Source organism: Topomyia yanbarensis, chromosome 2 (assembly GCF_030247195.1).
Source record: "Topomyia yanbarensis strain Yona2022 chromosome 2, ASM3024719v1, whole genome shotgun sequence".
Classification (NCBI taxonomy): Eukaryota; Metazoa; Arthropoda; class Insecta; order Diptera; family Culicidae; genus Topomyia; species Topomyia yanbarensis.
The window spans coordinates 159340550-159362039 of NC_080671.1; the positions used below are offsets into that span (position 1 = coordinate 159340550).

Consider the following 21490-nt stretch of genomic DNA (forward strand, 5'->3'; position numbering starts at 1 on the left):
GCCTAGTTTTTCCACTATGGATTCCATCGCAGGTCGGGATGATTGAAGTGGAAACTCATTACTTTGATGGAAATTTATTGCGAATCACGGGTCGGTTGTCTGATTGGACCTATGCAATTAATGTTTGATCTTTCGGTAGAAATTATGGTGGATTGAATTTTGTTCATGTGAGATGATGTTGAACCGTTCGGGTAGATTTTAGTTTCATTTCATGGGATACGATCTTTTGATTAGAGCTTGATTACGAAATACTGTACCATGTATGCAGCAACTATGTGTTAGTTAAAACATTTTAAATACTAGTAAGAGTGTATTGAGACATGTAAATAATAATGATTGAAAACTAGAAAGGCCAGCCTGATGGGGTTGCACGCAAAACCGCAGCGTGATTTTGCGGCGCCCTTGGCGGAGTCTCAGTTTTGCGTCCCTTTTTATGTTTACTTTGGCTTTCATGTTCAGTTCAACTTTCGAACAATAATTTAGTGTATATAAAGCAGATCAAGATTCTAGCGCTCTCCTAAGGCTGGCGGCTTTGACGGGGCCAACCTGGCCAACAGCACGCTACGGGTCAGCGCAGGTGAAATAAAATTGTTGAAGGTTGCGGCATTTGTCAACGCTAGCAGTATGGTCGAAGAATATGGTGCGGTGAATGTGAAGTTGAGTATCTGTAACACAATCCAATCGGTAAGAAATATATAACAGTCCTCAGACACAAACTGAATGAGCGGGGCATTCACTTCGATAGGACAATGATAATTTATGAATTAAGGGGACTTAAAAGTAGGTATCGTTATAAATCAGCTTGTTGTTTCCTTATTTCAAGTTACTGCAAATTTGTCTGTCATATCGTCATTTCGATGTTTGAAGTTGACGGACGGAGCATTTTGACGGAGGTGACAGACAGAGTACGTGCTATTCTGTTTACTGACCAGACGTTTATTTGAAGATTTGTTCCTTCGCCAGCCTTTACTTTTTTGCTATCTGTTTATTTGAGAAGGCACCGTACCAATACAGCTTGAAGGTGCCAATTTTTGTATTTCTCATCATAAATTTCTTAAAACTAGGGGATTGCGATATGAATTTTTAAAACTACATTTACAAACTAATGAGACACTTTTAGATTAACTTATGATGAGTGACAATTTTAGACTACACGGAAAAAATACGTTCATAAATTCATGAACAAAAGATCACAATTTCGTGAACTGAACGATTTACGAAAATCGTGGCCAAGTTCCAGAAATTGTAAACAATAAACCTCGTATTCATGCAACAACTACTACCTTTCCAAAAAACTAGTTCGCCCCGAACATATACATGGTAATACATATGACTCTTATTCATAATATGGAACCATTCATACATTACGTAACGCTTTTAGGGGGGAGGGGATCCAACAAATTGTGACATGTTCTTACATATGGGGGAGGGGGAGTAAGCTAGAACGTTGCGTAACATGTTTTTACCAAGGAAAAATTTTTTTTTGAGGAATTTGTTGCGTAATAGGGGAGGGGGGATAGAGAAATTTGTGACAATTTGTTACACGGGGGAGTCAATTTTGGGCATTTTTTGCGTCACGTAATTTATGAATGGTCCCTATGAGAATACACAGTCCACAGTGTTTTAAAACGTCGTTTTCGTGCTCAAAATTAATAGCGTCTAAACCGTTCACTCTAGAAGCATAGTTTGTTCGCAGAAATTGTTGCCCTTATGATTGCGCATCCGCAGGAGTAACCGTTTAGTAATTAATTCACCTACAAGTGATATACGAAATTTATTTCACGATCCAATTAAGATAGAGACTTTGTGTCTTCAGCAAAGTAGTAGCCAATGTTACTACAAAAGAAATTTCCAAAGACGCCATGTATCTAGCTTTAATAGTTTGAAAGTTATGGAACATATTATAAGGAAGACCCCTTAAAATTAGTTTTTTCATGATAATTTTTTTAGACATTATCCTACCTTCTTGGAATCTTCCACAAGGTTGTTTGCAGTATTGAATCACATAATTTTGTCGGATATAGTTACTTCCTATCTCTTGAATTTAAAAAAAATATTTCAAATTTTGCGATATTTTAGAGGTAACCTTAAATAATTCGTTAAGAAGCAAATAGGAGCAAACAACATCATAATATACTGTACGTACTAGTATTTTACTTTCATATAGTGGCCTGATTGTTAGTCGATTCTCCCCGAATGTTATGTTCAAAACAATATGCCATCGCAGTGCTACCAAATGAAATATTCAAACGCACTACGATAAGCAGCTTCATCTTTTCATGGTAAATTACATAAACCACAATCTAGATCAAAGTACGAAACGTAGCATATCGTGTGTTTGAGAAGTGCGTCCAGTAAAATTTAAGCAATCGGTGGATACTGGAAAGCCTGGAAAAATGGCTGAAACCCCACTAGCAGGTTTCCAACAATTTTAATTAGTGCTATGGAAGGGGGGCACGTTGCAAATTCTACAAAAATGGTATGTAACGAAAAGGGGTCCAATTTTAAACGCATACAATTCAGCCATCTCACGATAAATTTTCAATTTCTTTGCGCATGTCGCCCCGAATAACTTCTAAGAATAGGTTCCGATAGATAAACCCAAAGATTTTTGATATCATTGCATTAAAAATTTAAATAATGAGCAACCTAGTCAAAATATCGCGCATTTACACACAGAAGATAGCGCTTCCCTAGTCCAACACGACAGATTTGTGTACCTAGCGCGCTACGCTTCTATGTATGACGTCATCATCGACTATTTAAACGAACGGATTTCGTGGGCCAGCTCAGTTGCCGGTTGAACCGCAGACGAAGCAGATCACTGCGCTGTGTGTTTTCACAGCCAGTGTAGCTGATTTAGAAGTCCGTTCCACTGCCTGTGGAGGTTAGCTACCCAGTGAATGCGATTGAGCTTGTCCGTTCAAGCACTATGCTATCTTTTGTGTTGTGCTCGTTTCCAGCACACTTTTATGTATAATTATTCGTACACAAAATAGTTTGTACATGCGAGCTCCATTTGCAAACACGGTTAACAACATAGTGTCGTGGTATTAGTTGTCTCTTTCGCTCTACCTATCATCATCAGCGTTGAGTCATTTTGCTTTGTGCGCTTGGGTTTAATGTTTGAGGCGAATGTGTAGGTAGGTAGATCTAGTTTGTTACTAAATTGCACAACGAAAGTTTACTAATTACGTTCGATCAATTCATTGATTCATTTCCCCTTCACGTGATTCATTTCCACTCAGCCTATAGTATTTTGAGTTTTTAGTATGATTATGAATGAATACACTGCCACTTGAAAAACCGTTGCAAAAACGCATCTTGTCCATATATAAAATTGTTTTCGATTATTGTATATTTATAGTTTCGATATATGATTAAGACCACTGCATTCGCTATATTTGTATGCGTACTTTAGGAAAGTTACAATAATGGAAAAATATAACTATTTTTCTTCACTGGTCCGGGTTTTTTTACCACACAAAATCGAAAAGTTTTTGCAAGCTAATCTTATGATAGAAAGATTTAGTTCCAGATATTAGTTCGTTCACAGTTTTCTGTCGTCTTTTTTCAGATCTTCTTAAATAAGTTTAAATCTCCTACTACAAATGAAATGACCTGATAACCAAGAAGGTTTGGTTCAATATGTAATATTCGATGTTGATTGGTTGTGATTAAACCATACGCAAGAAATATATTTGATTTATTATTACTATAAAATTTAATGTACTAAGAAAATAAATATTTTACATTAAGTAGTATAGTCCTACGTCTACAGCTCGTGCAACCCCATAGGGCTGCCCCTTGTAGTTTTCTTTCCCGCTGCCTCACAGTGGAGTATTTGACCGAAAAAGCTGGCCGAAAGTCAAATTTTCAAAAACCGTTATCAAGGACATTATATTATATCATGATATTCCCTAGTAATTTCTGCATTAGATGGCAACCACGTTGCGTATATTTACTAAAGTTTGGCAACGCTGTTAACTGTTTAAGGTAGGGGTTTTTAATACCCTAGGCTGATTTAAAGTTGCGCGTGGAAGCAAAATCTTCCAAATATTATTTATTCGAACTGTTTCGACTCAAATATCCTGTTGTGAATAAACCAAGGTCAGGGTCATATTTTGGTGTAGATGGATCCATAGACTCTAAAAAATATTAGTCTCATTAAACTTAAATACAAAGAAAAAAAATCCGCCATTTTCTCACTTTTCAAAATTGAAAAAGTTCATGTTCCCAAGCCGTCCCAGTGAAAACTCTTGTTCCCTGATTAATTTTAACCCAAATACTACTAGATCGGCGAAAAAAACTTGCACATAATTGCTGCGAGATATTTGAAAAATTTGCCATTTTTGACATTATTCCTCGTTGTATTACATTGTCAAACATTGTCAAACATTTTCAAGGATATTTCTTTTCGAAATAATGTGTAATTCTTGGCAAGATGTAGGTTTAGTTAGCTGGGAAACGAAATGATGGTTTTATTGAATCAGAGCGCATCAAAGTGCTTCGGCACCAGCTGATACAGCACTTGGAAGCGCTCTGGTTCAATAAAACCACCATTTTGTTTCCCAGCTAACTAAACCTAAATCTTGCCAAGAATTACACATTATTCCTAAAAGAAATATCCTTGTAAAAGTTTGAACTTAGCACGGACAATGTAATAAAAAGAGGAAAAATGTCAAAAATATCCAATTTTTCAAAAAGCTCACATTCAAAAAGAAGCAATTATGCGCAAGTTTTTTTTTCGCCAATCTAGTAGTTTTTGGGTTAAACTTAATCAGGGCACAAGAGTTTTCACTGGGACGGATTGGGAACATGAACTTTTTCAATTTTGAGAAGTAAGAAAATGGCGGATTTTTTTCTTTGTATTTAAGTTTAATAAGACTAATATTTTTTCGAGTATATGGATCCATCTACACTAAAGTATGACCCGGACCTTGGTTTATTAAAAATATAGGCTATTTGAGTCGAAACAATTCGAATCACTAATATTTGGAAAATTTTGTTTCCACGTGCAGATTTAAATCAGCCTGGAGTATTAAAAAACCCCTACCTTGGACAGTGAACAGCGTTGCCAAACTTTAGTAAATACATGCAACGTGGTTGCCATCTAATGCAGAAATTACTAGGGAATATCATCCTTGATAATGGTTTTTGAAAATATGACTTTCGGCCAGCTCTTTCGGTCAAATACTCCTCTGTGCGCCTGTTGCACGTTCACATAACTTCTCACTTAGTTACTGCCAAAGACCATTTTTAAAACTGGTTCAACATTTTCGGTATGTACAAACCAAGACGAAGAGAATTTAAAATGAGTACATGTGCCACTTTTGAATGTGTTGTCTTTATATTTGTTAAATGAAATATTGCGTCCGGGCCCGGGGAAGTAAACATTTGTACAAACCCTCTTAAGACAGTTTTCCGTTAATTTCCTCTATAGTAATAATAATATTAATAAACTGCACTTGCATTTCAACATCAAACTAGTTTCTTGACCACGACACATAACCTGCCTCAGTGTTCATATCAGTCTATATGAACACCGAAGAAGATACGTCGTAGTCGAAATACTAGTACCTGTTTTGATAGCAAAATGCAAGTGCATTTTATTATAATTATTATTATCGTGGAATAAAGTGGAAGACACCTCGCTTATGAGGGTTAATAAACATTTAATTTAAGCTGCTTTCTACCGATAGCGAATTTCCTACAGACAGAAAACGATGGCACTACAGGACATGCCTTGACAATAAACTTGTGTCCGGCCAGTGATGAGACAGAATGAAATGAATCTGTGCTCAGAGGACTGACAAAAGGAACGAATGACCGGGAAGCTAGACGTTCCGGACTTTCCGGTAGATAAACCAATGCGTCAGATTGCTCGATGTTGCTGAGAATATTAAAACTTCAGGGAGCTTCCGATATTATGATTTTTTCGATATCTTCCTTCCTGTCGTAGAAAATACCCTGCCTCACCAAACTAAAACCGTTTGTTTGAGTTAGTTTTATCCGTATCACGCATAACGGGAGGAGAATCGAATGTTTTGCTAGAAATGTTTACACTTTAGAGGAGCCCGGGGCTAGTTATTGGTTGGGGTAAGTTGGTCTCCCCTATGCAATATTTCTCCCTATGGAGAAAATTTTGGGTGAAACCGAAGACTACATATTAAGAAGACTGATATCTCTTTCCTTCCCCCATACAAACGAGAAGCGACAGAGGTTACAGTGCCTCTATTGGAGAAAGGTAGGAAGCTTAATGTAAAAATGTATATGTGTGTGTGCATCACTATGGGAAGTACCACCTTTACCCGCAAGTGGCGTTGCTGTTACTGTCTCCAGATTCTGGACAGAGTTACCAGTCTTTTTGATATGCAGTCTTCGGTGAAACCCAAACTCTATTAAGGAGAAATTGGGTAAAAACGCATTTGCGCATAAAAGACACGACACCTGTAACTAAATTAGTTATGGAATTTGTTTTTCGACTTCGTCCCATCAGAATCTAGCACTAACTTAGTGACAGGACAAAGCTAGCGCCGGATTGATGGTAGCTCCAAAAAACGGAGACACGTTGTGTTCCTGAACAAATTCCTAGTTAAGCGTGATGTCTCACAAAAAATGGAGTTCATTTTTAAGCTGACACCTGAACTAGTGAAATCGAAACATTTGGTTTGACTTAGCAAGCCAATGCAAGATGCACTATAGTATACTTCTTCTTAGTGTAGTAAATTTAGTTTACATAATTTATGAATGGCTCATCTATTTTACATTACTTTAGTTTATTTACATTACTTCAGTTTATTAAATTTGTTCTAGCTTTCGACAGACATGTTGACAAAACTCAGAATTAAAATTGACAGAATTTCGTCGCAAGTAAAAACCTCATAACTTACCCTACGTTCTCTAACCGCATAGTGCATAAAATCTCACCTGTTACAACAATTTGCGTCACTCGTTGTAGATCATTCTCGAAGACAAGCCTAATGTGAATCATTAAAGTTAGGTCGGTGTACCTGCAACCGTCTACCAACACGGAAATGTGTCATCACAACGACGCAATGCATACAAACACCCATACATATGTTCCCACCACTTCCAATCCTACACGGGAACACCGCCTAGTCGGGCAGCTCAGCTAAATCACCCACCATTAGATGGCAATGGTAACGGCTTATCCACCAGGTCATATACCAATGCTAACGCATCCCACCGGGCAAGCACCAATGGACCGACACATAATAAATTCGCAAAACATTGAAGGAAATTACGGGATAATTTCACCTTGTCATAGCATCGCTTCATTTGAGCACCCATAAATCTTACGACAGACAGCCTGACAGGCGGGAAAGGAAGAGAGAGAGTGTTGGGTGGTAGGATGTGAGTCACAGAAACTGATTGCAGGAAATTTCGCCAATACCGTCGACTGCTACCTATGGATCTGGAATAAAGCCCTCTTCCTGAGGGAAAATGGGTTCCAAGGACACCATCACGAGGGCACTCTCGTAGGGGAATGGGGTTGGTTGGATGAAGGCATCCGTTGAAGCGTAGCTGATTCGAAGAAGCGGTGCATCCAAACGTAAGCGCGCTGATATCAGGCATGGTTGATGAATGGCCTGTTGGCTGCCATGGTTTTGGTGCCGCTTGGTAGTTCGAGTATTGGCGGATTGGCCGGATTGATGGTTCGTTTAATGCAGCGGCATTTGACGCAATTATTTTTGCGTTCATTTGCGGTGCCACATATTACTTCAATTCCTCTACATTATCGAAGTAGAATTTTAAAAAGTATTTTCAATGTGCGTAATACAGGAAATGTACCGTGAAGATATTAATAAAAGAAACAATTCCAATCTAAACTCATTAACGTTCAAACTGTACTGCCCCTACTAAGATATTTAGAGAGCCTAAAACCGAGAAAATTTCGAAGAATTTAGCATGAGCTTCAATTTTGGGTTTTTGATTAGTACTTGACATACCAGGCCGAATAGTTCGTGGAAAAATTCATACGCTTTTCTTTTGCTTGATTTGATTTCTGAAAATAACTTATACAAACCACAGAATTATATGAGAGGCTGAGAGTAAGAGTGGGTTAAAATTTTGTTCAGAGCAAAAGTGGGTTAAAATATTCTGTTAGATCAGAAATGGTATAGTCATCACACCTCAGGCAAAAGTGGATCAAATATGAATACGCGCAAAAATGGTTAAACAAAATTTTCAGGGCAAGACTGGTATAGAATATTAACCCATTTTTGCGCTAAGAAAAGAATCAGAATTTTCTTATTCGGACTTGGGGGAAATGAAATTTTATTAAATTTTTCGATGCCTTGAAAGAGGATGGTGAGCAGACATCGAAAATTGACCTTCACCGCCATTTTGAATTCCAAGATGGCGACTTCCGGTTACCACAAAATAGTGAGAACCACCATCAGTATGGGTGTCATTTCATACACCTTTAAAATTTGAAGATCCAAGGAATATTAATAAACCCAAAAATGGATTGAAGTGAACCAAAAGCAATTTTATTGAAAATTAGCATTTTTTCGCTTTTTTCCTCATATAACCTATTTTAAAACCACTAAAATTAATATGGAAGTGCATATATAATATTTTTATTGATGCGAGAAACAAATCACAAAATTTTAATTTCGCGCGGGTCGATCATTCTTATCCAGGGGGTGGCATCCGTATGTTGATGTACAGACGTTGACAGTATCCAACATATAGTGGGCCCGGTCGCTTCTAGGCTCATATCTCCCATGCTCTTGCGCTTCTAGGCTCATACCTCCCATGCTCTTACATTGGGTTGTTTTATCTTTATTGTCTTCATGCCTTATCCACGAAGCATGAAGTGTATGGTGCTGCATCCATGATAACTCCACCACCCTTGACGTGAGAGTGTCTTGGAATGCTCGAGTCGAATAAATGGTAGTTAAACTGAATCGGAAAGCGTTTCCGAGTGAACGTAACGATTGAGCATTTACTCGGATGTAAAACCATTATGTTTAGGTCACACCACGTACAAAAGCTCTCCAGTTCACTCTGAAAAAACTCGGAATCGGTTTTATCCCGTATTTGTCGAAAAATTTTCATATCATGGGCGAAAGAAAGGCGGGGTCCTTGTAATTTAATATTGATGTCATTAAAGTAGAGGAGGAAAATTAATGGACCGAGATGGCCACCTATTGAGATGCCGGATGTAGTGAAGAATGGTGCAGATAGGCAGTCCTTAATGCTGATTTGGAATTGCCTTCCATCGAGGAACCAACGCAGAAGTTGTCCATGAATACCGAGTTTGTCCAGCTTCGCTATTGCGACATCATGGTTGATTTTGTCGAAGGCCGAACCGATCCATGTGAACAGCATCAGTTCGCAATCCGTCAGTAAATCCATCGAGTACATATGTTGTAAACGAGAGCAGGTTGGTCGTTGTCGATCATTTAGGAATAAAACCGTGTTGTTGCAATGTAATGTTTGCAGTGAAAGAAAATCGGATCTAAAACGGCTACTACTGAACACCCCCTTTCAAACGTTACCCATGTTTATGATGGTTCTCACTATTTTCTGGTAACCGGAAGTGACCATATTGGATTTCAAAATAGCCTAATTGTCGATTTCCGATGTCTACTGACCACCCCTTTCAAATGACACCCATATTGATGGTGGTTCTCACTATTTTGTGGTAACCGGAAATCGCCATCTTGGATTTCAAAATGAGGTAATAATCAATTTCCGATATTTACTGACACCCGCTTTCAAATTATACCCATATTGATGATGGTTCTTTCTACTTTGTGGTTACCGGAAGCCGCTATCTTGGATTTCAAAATGGCGTAACAATCGATTTCCGATGTCTACTGACCCTTTTTAAATGACACCCATATTAATGGTGGTTCTCACTATTTTGTGGCAACTGAAAGTCGCCATCTTGGATTTCAAAATTACGTAATAATCAATTTCCGATATCTACTGACACCCCTTTTCAAATGACACCCATATTGATGGTGGTTCTCACTATATTGTGGTAACCGGAAGTCGCCATCTTGGATTTCAAAATGGCGGTAATGATCAATATTCGGTGTCTGCTAACCACCTCCTTTCAAATGACACCCATATTGATGGTGGTTCTCACTATTTTGTGATAACCGGAAGTCGCCATTTTGGATTTTAAAATGGCGGTGATGGTGAATTTTTAGTGTTTGCTGACCATCCCCTATAAAATGACACCCATATTGATGGTGGTTCTCACTATATTATGGTAACCGGGAGTCGCCATCTTGGATTTCAAAATGGCGGTAATGATCAATTTTCGGTGTCTGCTCACCATCCTCTTTAAAATGACACCCATATTGATGGTGGTTCTCACTACTTTGTGGTAACCGGAAGTCGCCATCTTGGATTTCAAAATGGCGGTGAAGGTCAATTTTCGATGTCTGCTCACTATCCCCTTTCAAATGACACTCATATTGATAGTGGTTCTCATTATTTCGTGGTGACCGGAAGTCGCCATCTTGGATTTCAAAATGGCGGTAATGGTCAATTTTCGGTGTCTGCTCACTATCTCCTTTCAAATGACACCCATATTGATGGTGGTTCTCACTATTTTGTGGTAACCGGAAGTCGCCATCTTGGATTTCAAAATGGCAGTGGTGGTCAATTTTCGGTGTCTGCTCACCATCCCCTTTCAAATGACACTCATATTGATGGTGGTTCTCACTATTTTGTGGTAACCGGAAGTCGCTATCTTGGAATTCAAAATGGCGGTAATGGTCAATTTTCGATGTCTGCTCACCATTCAAATGACACCCATATTGATGGTGGTTCTCACTATTTTGTGGTAACCGGAAGTCGCCATCTTGGATTCCAAAATGGCGGTGATGGTCAAATTTCGGTGTCTGCTCACCATCTCCTTTCAAATGACACCAATATTGATGGTGGTTCTCACTATTTTGTGGTAACCGGAAGTCGCCATCTTGGATTTCAAAATGGCGGTGGTGGTCAATTTTCGGTGTCTGCTCACCATCCCCTTTCAAATGACACTCATATTGATGGTGGTTCTCACTATTTTGTGGTAACGGAAGTCGCCATCTTGGAATTCAAAATGGCGTAATTATCGATTTCCCATATTTACTAACCACCTCCTTTCAAATGATACCCATATTGATGATGGTTTTCCCTGATTGATGATAAATCATTTTTGAAAACATTCTTAGAATAAAAATGGAATATATATCCTCTCAGGGCAAAAGTGGTATATCTTTTTAACCCACTTTTGCGCTAAGGTTTTTTTATCCCATTTCTGCTCTGACTCACACCAAAAAAATCTGAATTTTATCGTTGACGTAATTGCAAACATGACATAATTCAACAAACCGTAATTTACCAAAAGACGGAACATTACCGTGTTCCGTTTAATTTTACATGAAACATATACTTTACATGCGCAATGACATAAAATTACACTTCCTACCTTTCAGAATAAACGCTGTATGTGGAGTAAAATTACATGATTTACGAAATTAAACGTCATGTAAAATTAAAATCAAACGTAAAACTAAGTCATTTTTGATGCTCGTATATGTCAGGGTCAGGAGACGTAAATTTACACTATTTTTTCTAGGTGTGTGGTACTTAAACCGGTTTTGCTCTAAATAAAACGTATACCGCTTTTGCTCGCAGCGAATTTTTAACCCACTCTTGCTCTCAGCCTCTCATATGTGTCTTAATGAGGGTGGGTGTAGCGTAGTTGGTAAATCGATTGCCTTGTACGCAGCGCACCTGGATTCGAGTCCCGCACATAGGGTTAGAATTTTTTCATAAGAGATTTTTCTAATCCGAAGAGGTGAATGACCTTAAGGTTAAAACCTCTATAATAAAAAAAGTGTGTTAATGTTACTGAAGATGCACTGGTGATAATAAACATGTTTTATTCTCATGGAGCATCTTTATGCAAGCCTTTTTCTCAGATTAAAGTCTTGTAACTAACTTAGGATGTTCCGGTTGAATATGAGATTTTAGATTCATTGCGAAAAAGAAACAAATTTTGTCCTATGCTCTGTGTGCTAATCCGGGCCCGTACCTTGAAAGGTTTATTTTTGCTTTCTCTTCAGCAAAGCAAATCTGTATGAAAAGATAATATTTTCCTAAACTCCATTCCCAGTACGGGAAATCCTAATTCTGCCATCTCCACCATCCCAGACCCTGAAAACAACACAACTTTCCCACGAACGACAAAATATTCATTACATACCTCCAATATTTCACGGTCAGATGATTCGATGGTATTAAAAAAAATCCTCTGTGTCGTTACACGTTTCCCGGCATGTTGTGCCCCACCGGGAAGCGATCACGGCAAAAATAGGATGTTCTGTTCTGTTCGGTCACAACAGACCCGACCAGAATGAAATGGGGATAAAACGTTGCAAACCGTTGGCGACATGAATGACGACAACCGGAAATCCACCCAGTTTTTTTTGTCCTTGAACCACATCACATGACCCGCTGCCCTTTGCCACACCACACCGTCGTATCTTTTTACCCCACGGTGGTTGTGGTGGCGCGGCAGCGGAAGGAACACACAAATTTGAGTCGCTGTTTTCAGCATTTGCTAACATTTTTTTTTCAACGTTGCCTCGTAAGCTCATGTTCAAATTCATGGGTTTGTAAATGGGAATTGTTTGCTCGTTGAATTATATGTATGCTGCCGCAGCAGTTCAGTTCTTCCTGGAGGTGCAACTGCTGCGGGGAATGGTTTTAATTAAAACCCGCACGGTCTGGGCCGATCGTAATAGTCGGAACCGGAGCTAGCTGCGAAATTGTTCTCTGATTTGTATGGTGGGTGTTTAAAGCCATCCCGCTCGGCCGCTTCGGTTTGCAAATTTGCAACCGGGTCGGTAATCGTGTGTGTATTGACGTGGCAGATATTAAACTGTACGACATATCCTGGCTGGATCTGGGGAGCCATAAGAAGATAAAATGCAGCGGCTCGCAATTATTGTTTGCCCATGCGGAATCAAATGGTACAACATTCTTCTTTTAGATGTTGTATTTGTTTAGTTTAGATAAACCTAGAATACGTGCGATAGAGCCAAAAAAGCAATTCCCGTATTTTCTGAGGAAGATACGGAGTATCTTCTCATTGCTCCATCCCGGGCAATGAAACGGCCGACTCTCTAGCAAAGGGAGGCGCATCAGATGGTGACATCTACGAAAGACTAGTTAGTTTCAATGAATTTTTCAGTATATGTCTTCAGAGGACACTTGATAGTTGGCAAAACTCGTGAAGTAATAGGAAACCATGAAGATGGATACATCATATTATCCCGAAAGTATCAACGAGGCCTTGCTAATGTCCGGTTTATGTCCAACCACTACACGTTGTATGCGCATTTGTAACGTATTGCGCTTGTGATGACACGACATCGAGCACGTTGTCTGGGTATGCGCCGGGTATTGTGACGTCAGGCCTCAGTTAAAGGATTCCCTTCGGGCCCGAGGTAGATTAAAATTAAATTAAAATATTCTGGTAAATCATCTGAAGATCGCATATATATATTCTTCAATTGCATTTTTATAAAAACGATAAATATCGTAATCTAGCCTTTCTCATTTATTTCTTGTTTTAAGAAGTTCCCTGTCCTGCCTTATGGAGCGAACCAGCACTAGAGTACCACTATGTGATTGCCGTCGCCCTTACCACGCCTGCATAAAGGGAATTTGAAGCGAGAGCGCGTTGATGATCACGTTTGAAGGATTCCCCGCGGATCCGACGGATTTCACCCGTGCAAAAATGACTTCCCCTGACGGCGGTTCATCTCAAGGTGAGATGGATGTCGAAACAAAATCAGCTCCCCGGCTCAAAGTATATCCAAGCTCGGCCACCGGGCCCTTCGTGATCTTCTTCTGAACCAAAGACAAAAAATGTTTGAAGCTGTTGCAGATTTCTCGAGTTCTGACGGATCGATATTTGGCCGTGACAGAAATATCGAAAAGCTTATCAGGGCAAAGCATCGGGAGTACAGGGTGTATATTTCAGCTAACAGGGTTGAAATCGGCGGGGTGGTCTCCGATTCGAGTCTGAGTTGCGAGGACCTGCTAAAACATAGGACTGGCTGTTTCAAAGACCCCATGCTTAATCCAGTAAAGATACTGGAGTGCAAACGTTTGCATTCATTATCAGTCGCAGCTGACGGGAAGAATACATACGTCAACTCAGACTCCTATCGGGTGACCTCCACTGGTTCTGCTCTACCCAACTACCTCCTCGTTGACAAGCTTCGTCCACCTTTTCGCCTCTTTGTGCCGCGGGTCATGAACTGTGCTAATTGCAAACAATTGGGACACACAGCCTCCCATTGCGGTGGGAATCATGCGGATGATTTCTAGGGAAGGGATGTCGAAAAGCATATCTACTGCGTGGGAAAACCACATGACGAGTCGGATGTCTCCGGCTATTTTCACGCTTTCCATCTAGCGACATACGACGCGTCTTAATCAGTTTTGTTGGAAACCATGCTCAACCATTATCTGACACAGGTCAGTTCGTTCACTTCTATTGCTATCACTATCACTTACTTTAATTTATAGTTTTTTCTTTGTTATTTAATTTTATTTGCAATTTTTCGAGAAAATTCTGCTTTCTTTATTTTTTTCTTATTGTTTCATGTTTTAATACCCTGCTTTTTATTTGTTTCTTTTGTCATTCCGTCTAATTTTTACAATTTGTCTATTTACTACATTTATTCTTGTCATAGCCTTTTTCTATTTCCTTTTTTTTAATATTTTTTTGCATTTCCAAAAGCAATTTTACTTACTCAAATTCATTCCAATTTATATTATTGTTTAATTTTTTACCTTTCTCCTATTTTCTTCCTCATATTCTAGTTTTTAGCTTTCCGTTTATCGTAGTTTTATTTTTTCCCATTGTTCATAATTTTATTTATTTTCTATACCTTTTTCTTAAGATTTAATTCGTTATTGATATTTCTTCATGTTTTCCGTTTAACCTATTTAGAAAGTACTATTTCTGTTGACCATTTTCCTATACGTTAACATTGATTTTTTTATTTTCCTAAAATAACATTTGATTTATCTTTACATGATACTAGCGCACTTCTTCTTAATTTTACATTTAGTTCGTTGTTTGAATTTATTTCAAATTTCATTTCTAGTGCTTTTTCTATTCTTTAAATAATATCCATTTTATTCATTTTTTCGTGTTGATATCTTCATTTTTTTGTTTCTATAGTATACCATGTTGGCTTTTCTCTACTACTTTTTGTTTTCCATTTTGTCGGTTTGCTCCGTTTTTATTCAATACTTCCATTTTTGCTAAATTTTCGTCTTTTCATCATTTGAATTTTCCAATTTTTCAAAATTTTCTGGCTCGTCTTTTTTTTTAATTTCTCTATGGTTATTTTATTCTTGTCTTTTATATATACTCCACTAATTTTATGAATTGTTAATGCTTTTTTTTTAATTTTTCTGTTGCTTTAAATATGTCTTATTTTTAATGTTAAATAAATTTTATTATTCTTGATTTATCGAGATTTTCAGTTTTATGCATTTTTTTATATTAATGATTGAATTCTTTTTAGTAGTTTTTTTCTCATTTTTTATTGATTCTAAAAATTTTTCCTACTTTCCTATCGATTTTTCATTATTTTTACCATTTGTTCAATAATGTTCGACTTTTTTAATCTTCGCAATATGTTTTTCTAGTTTCCTGGTTTCCTTTATCAATTTTTTATAGGTTTTGTTTTAATTTTTCTCGATTAAACATTTTTTGACAATTGACATTAATTTGCCAAGTTTCAGTGAACACGACTACATCGTAATCGCAACTGGATACCTGCAAGCGGAGTCGAGAGATTTTAGTCCGCATGCCTCTGACGTTCGGATAATATATCGAAAACAGGCGGTCAGATGATTTGGCATTCAATGTTCTTTCCGCTGCGTTGGAAGCTCTAGGAACATTCGCGGTGCATTGACTCGAGCCACTAGAAGCGATTGACATTACAGGAAGTGAATGTTCGAAGAGTGCGCATACTTGCCTGCAACAGAGGTTTGGAAGACCCCATCTCCGCATTCTAACACACTACCGTGTACATTCTTTTAATATTTAGTTTTCCTACTGCTTTTTTTAATCTTTTGCCGTTGATCGCCGTTTAGATATTTTTAATTTTTCTGATGACTACATTTTTAATCTTGCCATTTCCTTACTTTTATAAATACTATTAACACAAATGGTGCTTTTCAAAGTCACCAAAACTGTCGAAGAGGTATTAAAAACTCCCAAAGTATAAAAAACTCTACGTTTTTCCCTTCATTGGCACTACAAACAACTAGAGCAAAAAATGGTACATAAGAGTAAAATTTGAGTGTACTATACATAATATCTGTGAGCTCCAATGAATTTCAAACATTGACTTTTTTGTACTCAGGCAATACACAGTGGTGGGGGCCCGTACGTTGGACCCCCCGGGCCCGTATTTTCTCTCTGCGGCCCTGCCCGGAAGATAGGCGAACACGTCCGGTATTCATAGAAGAGCAATTAAATTGTTATATGATGAAAGCGTAAAAAAATGAAAACTTCATTTGAAAGTTGTTAAAACAAACGTTCTCAAGGGAGTTGTCTACTTTGTGTACAAGTTTATAAAACGAGTTTTATTGCTCGAATCGACGGAATACACTACAAAATATTGAGAAGCCAATTCAAAGTATTTTCAAAGAACGCGTCAAACAGAAATGCGAGGGCACGGAAACGCATCCGTTCTCTTCTACGTTCGCTTCTTTGCTGATGGTACCGGTTGTTGGCTTGGAGACATTGGGCGTGATTGTTGCTGAGTGAATATTTGTTCCTGTCAGATCCGTAGATATTGATTTTGTAGCCGTTTGTGGTTTGGCATAAGATAAAAGTGCGCTGTTTACGGTTATAGTAGGTGAGCTTTTCTAAGTTGCTTTTGCACAAAGTTTTCCGTTGTGCAGTGTCTTTTTGTAGAATTCGCGCATAGGAATTAGCATGGTTGCATAACCAGTATTGTCTGATGAAACGTCCCATTTTCGGTTAATCCGCATAAAATGGTTGCGTATGAAAAAGTTGGTTTGTACGGAAGTATTCTCACCACAATAACAACGTTAGGGACACCCGAGAAAATGCGAAGTTACAGCTCTTATAGAAGCCACTTCTTCGTATCGTGACATAAATTTGTTAATCACGATGTCAGGGGCGTGTGGAGATAATTCGTGTAAGACCATCTCACTAGAGTGCTGCGTAGATGATGTTGTTAACGTGCCAGCTTTCGTTGGTGCTCTGCACGTTGTTCCGCGAAACAAACGATTGTGCTTCTTAATGTTTGTTAACTTCTCCCAGATTGAGCACAATCTGCACATTCCGTAATTGTTTAACTTCCCGATTAGCTGGTCTTACAGGACATTTCCAAAAACCAATAGCAACACAATTCGTCTGCAGTCGTTTTTGCCGTGTATCTATAGCGGAACAATTTTTAGTTTCGACTCTGGGCGAGATGAGAAGGTAGACTGACCTTAATTAACCGGTGATTAAAATGGATAATTTTTGTATTTCTGTATTTGTATAGCACGTTCAAGGAATTTTTCTTCTAAAAGTACATTTTTTTGAGATAGAACGGTGATTTTTGGCCGCGCCAAAGATGCGTGTCTATAAGAACCTAATTTTAATAAAAAAAAATCAAATCAGTTCAGTTCATCCAACAGCAGCAGTACTCGGTTGGTTACTGTGCTCGCAATTGTTTAAGTTGTTGCGTCTTATTGTTATTCTGTGTCTGTCGGATCATATATATTCTCACAGCATATAAAAACCGGCTTTTACGTTAGACATATCACATTGTTTATTAATTAAACCTGTATCAAACCTACGATTAGAAACGAATTTTTTGGATTCATTATGATATAAACTTATGTAAAATGAAAATCTTTTTGATTTCATAATTTTAAGCGAGAATTTCGAGCAGCATCTGCTACCATCTCATTTTGCTTACAACAAAAGCTATAGACTGCTCTATTGCTACCAGCAAATAAATCAATCCGTGTGTCGTTTTGTCTGCACAGTAGAAGCAAAATATCGTGTTCCAACCCACTATGCCGAAAAAAATGAGTGACGATTACGAGCAGAAAGTGGCCTATTGTGGTCAAACTATTCCTGTTTACTTTTAGAGACGTTCCTTAAGATCTATTGTTAAAAATAGCTAAAGATGGCCAACATTTACACCCTACAATTTTACCATGTTAGACTTAGTGTGCTGATTATGTTCCAGCCCATCAATCAAGCAGAAAACGGAATATATCCGCTCACTGTTAAAATAAAAATTCTAAATCCCTCCAGGGGTTGGAAGTATTATTCGAGCTATTGTATCACCTGAAGATCGTTCAGCATTTCCAGAGGTGCAGAATGCTCTGTTTTGATTGTTTTGTGTCGTTACCCAAGTAACTATAAGCTCTAATTTAAAACTCTAGATAAGCTATAAGTTAGCATTTCCATTGCTAACTAGCCGTATAGAAATATTTGTAATGGTTCAATGCATCTAAAATGTAAAGCATTAAATCTAGCACTATATCGACATACAGAACACAGACATCGTGCTAAAAAGCTTTTGAAAATAAATACTATGAAACTTTTTTAGAAATCTCTAAGTGCTAATATAGAATTTTTTTACAGTGCTTTGAGACATCGAACAATAACAAATATACGTATGCGTTCCAAAAGCTTGAGCTTGAGCTTGAGCTTGTGCAACTACCCCTTGGCTGCTACTACGTTATCGATCTGGACTAGCTGAAGTTGCGCAGGGAATCAGTAGATAATTAATGCCTGAGAGTAGCGAAACATCTTTCAATGTGCAACTTCTGGAAATTCTAAAGTGTTTATTGATCAATACCGGCGCCGGCCAGGCGTCGGTATTGATCAATAAACACTAACACGTGGATCCCGAAAGGAAAGAGAAGGGATATTAGTCCAAGACTTGCTTTTTCTAGAGGCCGTATATAGTAGGGTGGGGCATTGTTATATAGAAAAACGTAATCATAGTCACATCAACCGAGCACAGCACTTTTTTGGTTCCTTTTGGGGTCCCAAACAACTGTGCAAAATTTGGGGTCGATTGGTGTTGACCCGGCGTAGCGCATTGCGTTTGAAATTTGTATGGAGATTAGTATGGGAAAACCTACATTTTTGCATTTTTAATTTTACAGACTACAATTCTTCCTTCAGTATGCAAACAAATAGATAGAAGTGTAGTCCAGGATATGCTGAACAACTTTGCCGAAGGATTCATGGTGTTAGAATATCTCTAAGCCAAGTTATAGCTGTTCAAAGTTCGATACATCGAACTAAATGTCAAAAATCATTTTTATTGCCAACACCGCCGGTGTACCATGGTATTTCATATAGCATTCCAAAATAACATTATATATTTTAGTTTTACCACATTGGTATGTTTGGATGAATTATTCAAAAGCCTTAGCTCAATTTCATGAGCGTAGGTAGTGGAGCAATAGGGCGTAGTGAGGGGTGAGGGGGGATGGGGGGGGGGGAACTTTAATATGTAGAAATTCGTACTGAAATGTTGTCGAGGTGGAATGTTCAAATGAATTATTTCAAAACAATTACACAATGTCCTACGCATAATAGTAACGATGAAATAAAACATACTGTATCCCTTTACCTTGACTTTTATCAATAGAAGTTACGTTACAGACTGAATCAACTGATGTCGAGTTGATATGTCAGAGAATTGCATTGATTATATTTCACTTTAATAAGCACTATGATTTGATGAGAGGCTCATTTCGACGATGTTCGATCACCTGAAGCAAAAATTGTTGTAGGGATCTAGTGGATTTCATTTTGAAATCCAGAAATTAGCTTCACGCTTCGTGATCGAACAGCATAGAAATGAGCATGCTATCAAATCATAATGCGTATTAACTAGAGATGGGCCATTCGTTCGCGAACGGTTCAAGTGAACTGGTTCTTCGAAGAGAATGAGCGAACGGAAGTTCTTTTTAAAAGAACGGTAGTTCTCAATTCTCTTCAAAGCGAATGAACTGAACCTGACCCAAAGCCGTTTGGCGAATTTCTCGGAACGATTTTTAGGCGAACGAATGAAAATGAACCGACTTGCCGTCCCACAAACCGCTCTCTGTGCTCTCCCAGAATGGAACCGGAGAAGAACGATTCATCACATTCTCTAGTTATACATCATGAAGAAATCGCTACCCTTGATGAACTTGTTAAGCATACAGGGGTAAATAGGGGGTATAATAGTCTCCAAGAATCGAATGTTTTGAGAGACATTCGCTAGAGACAAGTAAAATATCAGCTGAACGGAAGAACGGTTCATCTGAACTAGTTCTTTTTACAGAACTGTTCAGTCGGGAATGGTTCTTCGAAGTGAACTGTTTCGCCCATCTCTAGTATTAACAGTTATGTGTCCAACAAAAAACACCTTTAACAGGCCAACGAGGGTACCCGGGTACCCACAAATTGAAATGCTCATAACTATGGCTTCCTTTAACCGATTTGGACACTTTTAGATGTTTTGGATTCAGGAACTCGTCTGCTTTTTGATTTTGTACAATAGAACCGGAATAATGGATCTGGTTTTTGGTAATCCGGATTTTCCGGAGTAATGTTCCAGTACTAGGATATGATTTGTAAATTTTAATAATGTCCTAGCAATATGAGTATCAAAACTCTTCAAATTGTCTCGGAGGTCTGTTTTTTATTGTTACGGGGCCCTATGGCAATTTGAAAAATGGAATTGGAATGGAATGGCCACTCACGGCCTCACAGGAACCTGCTCCGGAATGTCCGTTCCGGGGTCAAATCACCAAATGGTTCCAAAACTACGTGATGCAGCCTACTGATACAATTCCAAGAATTTTGATTATTGCTAGTATTCCATTGAAGTTCGCAAATAGTACCCTCGCACTGGAACCTGCTTCCGGAAACCCGGATTCCGGGGAACCGAATGGAGTAACCCGATTCATTTTTACCAAGTCCAAAAGTGGATGAGTTCTTGAATCCAAAACGGCCAAAAGTATCGAAATCGGTTGGATATTACCTTAGTTATGAGCATTTTAGTTTTGTGGGTACCCGGGTACCCACGTCGGTCTGTTACGTAGTAAAAAAATCAGGAGCCCCTCCTCACTCCCACCCAACAATATTATTAACCCAAAAGCTTGACTTAGTGAAGTTCTAAGATGTCACAAAATTTCAATTTCCAGCTATGGATAAAACATAGGAATTTAATTAATTGAAACTTAAAAAGGTACCCGGGTACCGCGTCGGACACACAACGGTTAAACCGCAATATAATCCTCTGACATATCAACGCGACATCAGTTAATTTAGTCTGTAACGTAACTTCTATTGATAAAAGTCAAGGCAAAGGGATACAGTATGTTTTATTTCATCGTTACTATTATGCGTAGGACATTGTGTAATTGTTTTTAAATAATT

General features: G+C 38.3%; 1 protein-coding gene across 1 annotated transcript in view; it reads left to right on the forward strand.

Moving 5' to 3' along the window:
• The window catches only part of LOC131681906 (neural cell adhesion molecule 1-B-like), a 967955-nt gene that overhangs the window by 408048 nt on the left and 538417 nt on the right, over positions 1 to 21490 (forward strand). The window lies entirely within an intron of this gene.